The following is a 10,653-nucleotide window of genomic DNA, read 5'->3' on the forward strand; positions in this document are numbered from 1 at the left end:
CGGGAAGAGGTGTGGTGGCGCCCAAGACGAGAACAATGGGACACTGAAGTCCCTTGGATGTTCGTGTTTATCACAGGTACTCTCTTTTCCATCATTCTTTTCCTGTATTTTATTCTAGATCAGTGACTACTAATTTCCATGTCTACTCGGAGGAAGAAAGTCGGCAGGTGAACCTTTGCGACTATGTCAATCACTGCTTTGTTTAAACTCATAATATCATCCCTTTTAAGCTATTAAATCATAAGACATATTTTTAAAGGAAATATGCCCTAGAGGCAATAATAAAGTTGTTATTTATATTTTTTTATATCATAATAAATGTTTATTATTCATGCTAGAATTGTATCAACCAGAAACTTAGTACATGTGTGAATACGTAGACAAACAGAATGTCACTAGTATACCTCTACTTGACTAGCTCGTTGAATCAATGATGGTTATGTTTCCTAACCATAGACATGAGTTGTCATTTGATTAACGGGATCACATCATTAGAGAATGATGTGATTGACTTGATCCACCCGTTAGCTTAGCACGATGATCGTTTAGTTTGTTGCTATTGTTTTCTCCTTAACTTATACATGTTCCTATGACTATGAGATCATGCAACTCCCGAATACCGGAGGAACACTTTGTGTGCTACCAAACGTCACAATGTAACTGGGTGATTATAAAGGTGCTCTACAGGTGTCTCCGATGGTGTTTGTTGAGTTGGCATAGATCGAGATTAGGATTTGTCATTTAGATTGTCGGAGAGGTATCTCTGGGCCCTCTCGGTAATACACATCAATATAAGCCTTGCAAGCAATGTGACTAATGAGTTAGTTACGGGATGATGCATTACGGAACGAGTAAAGAGACTTGCTGGTAATGAGATTGAACTAGGTATTGAGATACCGACGATCGAATCTTGGGCAAGTAACATACCGATGACAAAGGGAACAACGTATATCCTTATGAGGTTTGACCGATAAAGATCTTCGTAGAATATGTGGGAGCCAAATATTAGGTTCCGCTATTTGTTATTGACCAGAGACGCGTCTCGGTCATGTCTAAATAGTTCTCGAACCCATAGGGTCCGCACGCTTAACATTCGGTGACAATCGGTATTATGAGTTTATGTGTTTTGATGTACCGAAGGTAGTTCGGAGTCCCGGATGTGACCACGGACATGACGAGGAGTCTCGAAATGGTCGAGACATAAAGATTGATATATTGGATGACTATATTCGGACACCAGATGAGTTCTTGAGGTCACCGGATAATTATCGGAGTGCTGGGGGGTTATCGGAACCCCCGGGGGAACTAATGGGCCAACATGGGTCTTGTGTGAGAGAGAGGGGGCCATAGGGCTGGCTACGCCCCTCTGGGAGTCCGAATTGGACAAGGAGGGGGGCGCCCCCTCTTTCCCTCCCTCTCTCCCTCTCTTTCCTCCCCCTCCTTCTTCCTAGTTGGACTAGGAAAGGGGGAGCCCTACTCCTACTAGGAGGAGGACTCCTCCCTCTCCTTGGCGCGCCCCAAGGCCAGCCGCCTCCCCTTGCTCCTTTATATACAGGTGTAGTGGGGCACCCTAGAACACACAAGTTGATTGTTTCCAGCCGTGTGCGGTGCCCCCTCCAACATAATCCACCTCGGTCATATCGTAGCGGTGCTTAGGCGAAGCCCTGTTCCGATAGCATCATCATCATCGTCATCACGCCGTCGTGCTAACGAAGCTCTCCTTCGACACTCTGTTGGATCGTGAGTTCATGGGACGTCACCGAACTGAATGTGTGCAGATCGCGGAGGTGCCGTACTTTCGGTACTAGGATCGGTCGATCGTGAAGACGTACGACTACATCAACCGCGTTGTCATAACGCTTCCGCTTACGGTCTACGAGGGTACGTAGACAACACTCTCCCCTCTCGTTGCTATGCATCACCATGATCTTGCGTGTGCGTAGGTATTTTTTTGAAATTACTGTGTTCCCCAACAGTGGCATCTGAGCCAGGTTTATGCATAGATGTTATATGCGCGAGTAGAACACAAAGGAGTTGTGGGCGTGGGTATATACATATTGCTTGCCATCACTAGTTGATTCTTGATTCGACGGTATTGTTGGATGAAGCGCCCCAGACCGACATTACGCATACGCTTACGCGAGACTGATTCTACCGACGTGCTTCGCACACAAGTGGCTGGTGGGTGTCAGTTTCTCCAACTTTAGTTGAATCGGATTCAATGAACAGGGTTCTTTCTGAAGATCAAAAAGCAATCACTATACCGCGTTGTGGTTTTTGATGCGTAGGTAATAACGGTTCTTGCTCATCCCGTAGCAGCCACGTAAAACTTGCAACAACAAAGTAGAGGACGTCTAACTTGTTTTTGCAGGGCATGTTGTGATGTGATATGGTCAAGACATGATGCTAAATTTTATTTTATGAGATGATCATGTTTTGTAACACAAGTTATCGGCAACTGGCAGAAGCCATATGGTTGTCGCTTTATTGTATGAAATGGAATCGCCATGTAATTGCCTTTACTTTATCACTAAGCGGTAGCGATAGTCGTAGAAGCAATAGTTGGCGAGACGACAACGATGCTTCGATGGAGATCAAGGTGTCGAGCCGGTGACGATGGTGATCATGACGGTGCTTTGGAGATGGAGATCAAAGGCACAAGATGATGATGGCCATATCATATCACTTATATTGATTGCATGTGATGTTTATCCTTTATGCATCTTATTTTGCTTAGTTCGGCGGTAGCATTATAAGATGATCTCTCACTAAATTTCAAGGTATAAGTGTTCTCCCTGAGTATGCACCGTTGCTACAATTCATCGTGCCGAGACACCACGTGATGATCGGGTGTGATAAGCTCTACGTTCACATACAACGGGTGCAAGCCAGTTTTGCACACGCAGAATACTCAGGTTAAACTTGACGAGCCTAGCATATGCAGATATGGCCTCGGAACACTGAGACCGAAAGGTCGAGCGTGAATCATATAGTAGATATGATCAACATAGTGATGTTCACCATTGGAAACTACTCCATCTCACGTGATGATCGGACATGGTTTAGTTGATATGGATCACGTGATCACTTAGAAGATTAGAGAGATGTCTATCTAAGTGGGAGTTCTTAAGTAATTTGATTAATTGAATTTTAATTTACCATGAACTTAGTACCTGATAGTATTTTGCATGTCTATGTTGTTGTAGATAGATGGACCGTGCTATTGTTCCGTTGAATTTTAATGCGTTCCTAGAGAAAGCTAAGTTGAAAGATGATGGTAGCAACTACACGGACTGGGTCCATAACTTGAGGATTATCCTCATTGCTGCATGGAAGAATTACGTCCTGGAAGCACTACTAGGTGACAAACCCGCTGCAGGAGCAACGCCAGATGTTGTGAACACCTGGCCGAGCAAAGCTGATGACTACTCGATAGTTCAGTGTGCCATGCTTTACGGCTTAGAACCGGGACTTCAATGACGTTTTGAACGTCATGAAGCATATGAGATGTTCGAGGAGTTGAAGTTAATATTTCAAGCAAATGCCCGAATTGAGAGATATGAAGTCTCCAATAAGTTCTACAGCTGCAAAATGGAGGAGAATAGTTCTGTCAGTGAACATATACTCGGAATGTCTGGGTACCACAACCACTTGACTCAGTTGGGAGTTAATCTTCCTGATGATAAGTGTCATTGACAGAGTTCTTCAATCACCGCCACCAAGCTACAAGAGATTCGTGATGAACTATAATATGCAAGGGATGGATAAGACGATTCCTGAGCTCTTCGCAATGCTAAAAGCTGCGGAGGTAGAAATCAAGAAAGAGCATCAAGTGTTGATGGTCAACAAGACCACTAGTTTCAAGAAAAAGGGTAAAGGGAAGAAGGGGAACTTCAAGAAGAACAGCAAGCCAGTTGCTGCTCAAGTGAAGAAACTCAAGTCTGGACCTAAGCCTGAGACTGAGTGCTTCTATTGCAAAGGGACTGGTCACTGGAAGCGGAACTGCCCCAAGTATTTGGCGGAGAAGAAGGATGGCAAAGTGAAAGGTATATTTGATATACATGTTATTGATGCGTACCTTACTAATGCTCGCAGTAGTGCCTGTGTATTTGATACTGGTTCAGTTGCTAACATTTGCAACTCGAAACAGGGGCTACAGATTAAGTAAAGATTGGCTAAGGACGAGGTGACGATGCGTGTGGGAAATGGTTCCAAAGTCAATGTGATCGTCGTCGGCACGCTACCTCTACATCTACCTTCGGGATTAGTTTTAGACCTAAATAAATATTATTTGGTGCCAGCATTGAGCATGAACATTATATCTGGATCTTGTTTGATGCGAGACGGTTATTCATGTAAATCAGAGAATAATGGTTGTTCTATTTATATCAGTAATATCTTTTATGGTCATGCACCCTTGATGAGTGGTCTATTTTTACTAAATCTTGATAGTAGTGATACGCATGTTCATAGTATTGAAGCCAAAAGATGCAGAGTTGATAATTATAGTGCAACTTATTTGTGGCACTGCCGTTTAGGTCATATTGGTGTAAAACAGATGAAGAAACTCCATTTTGATGGACTTCTGGAATCACTTGGTACTTGCGAACCATGCCTCATGGGCAAGATGACTAAACTCGTTCTTCAGAACAATGGAGCGAGCAACAGAGTTATTGGAAATCATACATACTGATGTATGTGGTCCAATGAACATTGAAGCTCGCGGCAGATATCTTTATTTTCTCACCTTCACAGATGATTTGAGTAGATATGAGTATATCTACTTAATGAAACATAAGTCTGAAACATTTGAAAAGTTCAAAGAATTTCAGAGTGAAGTGGAAAATCATCGTAACAAGAAAATCAAGTTTCTACGATCTGATCGTGGAGGTGAATATTTGAGTTATGAGTTTGGACTTCATTTGAAACAATGCGGAATAGTTTTGCAACTCACGCCACCTGGATCACCATAACGTAATGGTGTGTCCGAGTAACCGCACTTTATTAGATATGATGCGATCTATGATGTCTCTCACTGATTTACCGCTATCGTTTTAGGGTTATGCTTTAGAGACGGCTGCATTCACATTAAATAGGGCACCATCTAAATCTGTTGAGACGACACCTTATGAACTGTGGTTTGGCAAGAAACTCAAGTTGTCGTTTCTTAAAGTTTGGGGCTGCGATGCTTATGTGAAAAAGCTTCAACCTGATAAGCTCGAACTAAATCGGAGAAATGTGTCTTCATAGGATACCCAAAGGAGACTGTTGGGTATACCTTCTATCACAGATCCGAAGGCAAGATATTCGTTGCTAAGGATGGATCCTTTCTAGAGAAGGAGTTTCTCTCGAAAGAATTGAGTGGGAGGAAAGTAGAACTTGACGAGGTAATTGTACCTTCTTCCTTATTGGAAAGTAGTTCATCACTGAAATCAGTTCCAGTGATTCCTACACCAGTAAGTGAGGAAGCTAATGATGATGATCATGAAACTTCTGATCAAGTTACTACCGAACCTCGTAGGTCAACATCCGCACCAGAGTGGTACGGTAATCTTGTTCTGGAAGTCATGTTACTTGACCATGATGAACCTACAAACTATGAGGAAGCGATGATGAGCCCAAATTCCGCAAAATGGCTTGAGGCCATGAAATCTGAGATGGGATCCATGTATGAGAACAAAGTGTGGACTTTGGTTGACTTGCCCGATGATCGGCAGGCCATAGAGAATAAATGGATCTTCAAGAAAAAGACTGACGCCGACGGTAATATTAGTGTCTACAAAGCTCGACTTGTTGCAAAAGGTTTTTGACAAGTTCAAGGATTTGACTACGATGAGACCTTCTCACCCGTAGCGATGCTTAAGTCCGTCCGAATCATGTTAGCAATTGCCGCATTTTGTGATTATGAAATTTGGCAAATGGATGTTAAAACTGCATTCCTTAATGGATATCTTAAAGAAGAGTTGTATATGATGCAAGCAGAAGGTTTTGTTGATCCAAAAGGTGCAAACAAAGTGTGCAAGCTCCAGCGATCCATTTACGGACTAGTGCAAGCCTCTCGGAGTTGGAATATACGCTTTGATAGTGTGATCAAAGCATATGGTTTTATACAGACTTTTGGAGAAGCCTGTATTTACAAGAAAGTGTGTGGGAGCTCTGTAACATTTCTGATATTATATGTAGATGAAATATTGTTGATTGGAAATGATACTGAATTTCTGAATAGCATAAAAGGATACTTGAATAAGAATTTTTCAATGAAAGACCTCGGTGAAGCTGCTTATATATTGGGCATCAAGATCTATAGAGATAGATCAAGATGCTTAATTGGACTTTCACAAAGCACATACCTTGATAAAGTTTTGAAGAAGTTCAAAATGGATCAAGCAAATAAAGGGTTCTTGCCTGTGTTACAAGGTGTGAAGTTGAGTCAGACTCAATGCCCGACCACTGCAGAAGATAGAGAGAAAATGAAAGGTGTTCCCTATTTTTTAGCCATAGGCTCTATCATGTATGCAATGCTATGTACCAGACCTTATGTGTGCCTTGTTATGAGTTTAGCTGGGAGGTATCAAAGTAATCCAGGAGTGGATCACTGGACATCGATCAAGAACATCCTGAAATACCTGAAAAGGACTAACGATATGTTTCTCATATATGGAGGTGACAAAGAGCTCGTCGTAAATGGTTACATCGATGCAAGCTTTGACACTGATCCGGATGACTCTAAGTCACAAACCAGATACACGTGTTTTTATTAAATGGTGGAGCTGTTAGTTGGTGCAGTTCCAAGCAGAGGGTCATGGCGGGATCTACGTGTGAAGCGGAATACATAGCTGCTTCGGAAGCAGCAAATGAAGGAGTCTGGATGAAGGAGTTCATATCCGATCTAGGTGTCATACCTAGTGCATCGGGTCCAGAGAACTAAGCACATCAAGAGACGCTTCAATTCCATCCGCGATCAAGTCAAGGAGGGAGACATAGAGATTTGCAAGATACATACAGATCTGAATGTTGCAGACCCGTTGACTAAACCTCTCTCACGAGCAAAACATGATCAGCACCAAGACTCCATGGGTGTTAGAATCATTACAATTTAATCTAGATTATTGACTCTAGTGCATGTGGGAGACTGAAGGAAATATTCCATAGAGGCAATAATAAAGTTGTTATTTATATTTCCTTATATCATGATAAATGTTTATTATTAATGCTAGAATTGTATTAACCAGAAACTTAGTACATGCGTGAATACATAGACAAACAGAATGTCACTAGTATGCCTCTACTTGACTAGCTCGTTGAATCAATGATGGTTATGTTTCCTAACCATAGATATGAGTTGTCATTTGATTAACGGGATCACATCATTATAGAATGATGTGATTGACTTGACCCATCCGTTAGCTTAGGACGATGATCGTTTAGTTTGTTGCTATTGCTTTCTCCATAACTTATACATGTTCCTATGACTATGAGATCATGCAACTCCTGAATATCGGAGGAACACCTTGTGTGCTACCAAACGTCACAACGTAACTGGGTGATTATAAAGGTGCTCTACAGGTGTCTCCGATGGTGTTTGTTGAGCTGGCATAGATCGAGATTAGGATTTGTCACTCCGATTGTCGGAGAGGTATCTCTGGGCCCTCTCGGTAATGCACATCAATATAAGCCTTGCAAGCAATGTGACTAATGAGTTATTTACGGGATGATGCATTACGGAACGAGTAAAGAGACTTGCCGGTAATGAGATTGAACTAGGTATTGAGATATCGATGATCGAATCTCGGGCAAGTAACATAGTGATGACAAAGGGAACAACGTATATCATTACGCGGTTTGACCGATAAAGATCTCCCTAGAATATGTGGGAGCCAATATGAACATCCAGGTTCCGCTATTGGTTATTGACCGGAGACGTGTCTCGGTCATGTCTACATAGTTCTCGAACCCGTAGGGTCCGCATGCTTAATATTCAGTGACGATCGATATTATGAGTATATGTGTTTTGATGTACCGAAGGTAGTTCGGAGTTCCGGATGTGATCGCGGACATGACGAGGAGTCTCGAAATGGGCGATACATAAAGATTGATATATTGGATGACTATATTCGGACACTGGATGAGTTACGGAGGTCACCGGATAATTATCGGAATGCCGGGAGGTTATCGGAACCCCAGGGGGAACTAATGGGCCAACATGGGCCTTGTGTGTGTGAGAGAGAAGGGGACATAGGGTTGGCCACCCCCCTTGGTAGTCCGAATTGCACAAGGAGGGGGGGGGGGCGCCCCCTCTTTCCCTACCTCTCTTTCCTTCCCCTCCTTCTTCCTAGTTGGACTAGGAAAGGGGGAGTCCTACTCCTACTAGGAGGGGGTCCTCCCTCTCCTTGGCGTGCCCCAAGGTCGGCCAGCCTCCCCCTTGCTCCTTTATATACATGGGCAGGGGCACCCTAGAACACACAAGTTGATTGTTTCCAGCCGTGTGCGGTGCCCCCCTCCACCATAATCCACCTCGGTCATATCGTAGCGGTGCTTAGGCGAAGCCCTGTTCCGGTAGCATCATCATCACCGTCATCACGCCGTCGTGCTGATGAAGCTCTCCCTCGACACTCTGCTAGATCGTGAGTTCGTGGGACGTCACCGAGTTGAACGTGTGCAGATCGCAAAGGTGCCGTACTTTCGATACTAGGATCGGTCGATCATGAAGACGTATGACTACATCAACCGCGTTGTCATAACGCTTCCGTTTACGATCTAGGAGGGTACGTAGACAACACTCTCCCCTCTCGTTGCTATGCATCACCATGATCTTGCGTGTGCGTAGGAATTTTTTTGAAGTTACTGCGTTCCCCAACAAGTTTTGCTATTGATTTCTTCTAATTCCCACTTTATTGCTTCACATAGACTATTTAGGGCTTATTTGAAATAACCTGCTCTGATAGTGCAGGAAAACATCATAAATGAAAACAAAAGATTTCATAAGAAGGCATACAATGATTTGGTGGAGAAGACGAAGGCTTTGTGTGGAAAATTAGGTTTGGAACTCAATTAGATTCTAAACTATTCTTTTGGCCGCTACTGTTCTATCCTTCAAACTTCTTTGCTGAAAAATTGAAAGATAAATACAATAATGATGCATCTCTGCAGATAAATACAAACTCAGTATTGTTCAGGGCCCAAATTCTTGATTGAACTTATGCTCAGTTTCAAATATTAGTTCACGATACACTTGCCAAAGATAAGTAACAACCTAGTTGAGCAAATTGGAAACACATTCGGATCAGGAGCAGTAGAAATTCTTAAGGGCATTGGGTTATTGAACTGCATGTACTGATGTGTGTGTTGTTTTTCAGCTCAATCTTGCTCTTCCTGATTTTGGAACCGTTGACACACACTGCACACTCATAGGCTCATTTAATCCTCATGGTAAAAGACCAAAAAGTTGTGTAGAATGTCTTTGGGTTTGGGTGATAACGCATATTTGTTCATTGTTCATGTCGATCCATCCTATTATTTTATCCTCGTAGGCATACTACTCATCTCCTCTTAATATTGATTTTCTTAATTTGTTCTGACTTTTGTGTTTGCTAAATGCAGCTAGCTTTGGCAGGTTTGTTAGGCTAATATAAGGTAGGGAGCTTTGCTACATGATAATACACGGATGATACTAGAGGATGTTTTGCAATTAGCAAGGTACTTTGTTTACGAGTTGATTGTCAACTTTCTTGAAAAGATACATGGTTGTTGTATCCTATCCGACAATATAAAACTTTTGTCATGATATTTCCTTGTGCAGTTTCAAGGTCACATGGATGCTGATAGCTCTCAGGTGTATTTGATATTTGTTGCTGGGTATTGTTGCAGTTCTTCCTGTTATGTCAATGTATATGGTTTCAGTTTCCATATTGAGATTGATATGGAACTGTCTCATCTTCCAGTGTGAACATTATATATTTTCTCTCTCCAAACCCCATGAGCATTCCTATAAAAACAGTGGCCACTTGCATCACCAGGCTAAATTATGTAAGTGTAGTGTAGTTTTCTCTTCTCATTACATACACTTACTGTAATAAAAGTAGCCATTTTCATCAGTGGAGTAAATTATATAAGGCATAATTGGTAATGCATAGACTTACATTTCTGACGAAATAGGTACTTCTTGGCATCTCAATTATTAGTCTCAAAACACTACTTTTCATACTCTTCTATATCTGAAGTATTCATGACTAATTGACTATCATGCTGAAGACAAATCTTTTCTTGCTCCTCTCGATTGACTAAATAAACAAGAACGCTGAATTATTGATCTTATCTTGGACTATCATTTGTATTTAAATTTTTAAATCTTCTATGGACTCTCACAAGAATCAAGTGTGGCAGACAGCTCCTTGCTCATCTTCGTTAGAGTTTGTACACTTGGGTTTTCTGAAAGCTAAATATTCTACTATGAATTTCAGTGCTACCTCTTGAGCACTTGCGTTGGTTTTCCCTTGAAGAGGAAAGGGTGGTGCAGCAAAGTAGCATAAGTATTTCCCTTAGTTTTTGAGAACCAAGGTATCAATCCAGTAGGAGGCTACGCGCGAGTCACTCGCACCTACACAAAACAAATAAATCCTCGCAACCAACGCGATAAGGGGTTGTCAATCCCTA

The sequence above is a fragment of the Triticum aestivum genome, chromosome 1A (assembly GCF_018294505.1).
Source record: "Triticum aestivum cultivar Chinese Spring chromosome 1A, IWGSC CS RefSeq v2.1, whole genome shotgun sequence".
Lineage (NCBI taxonomy): Eukaryota > Viridiplantae > Streptophyta > Magnoliopsida > Poales > Poaceae > Triticum > Triticum aestivum.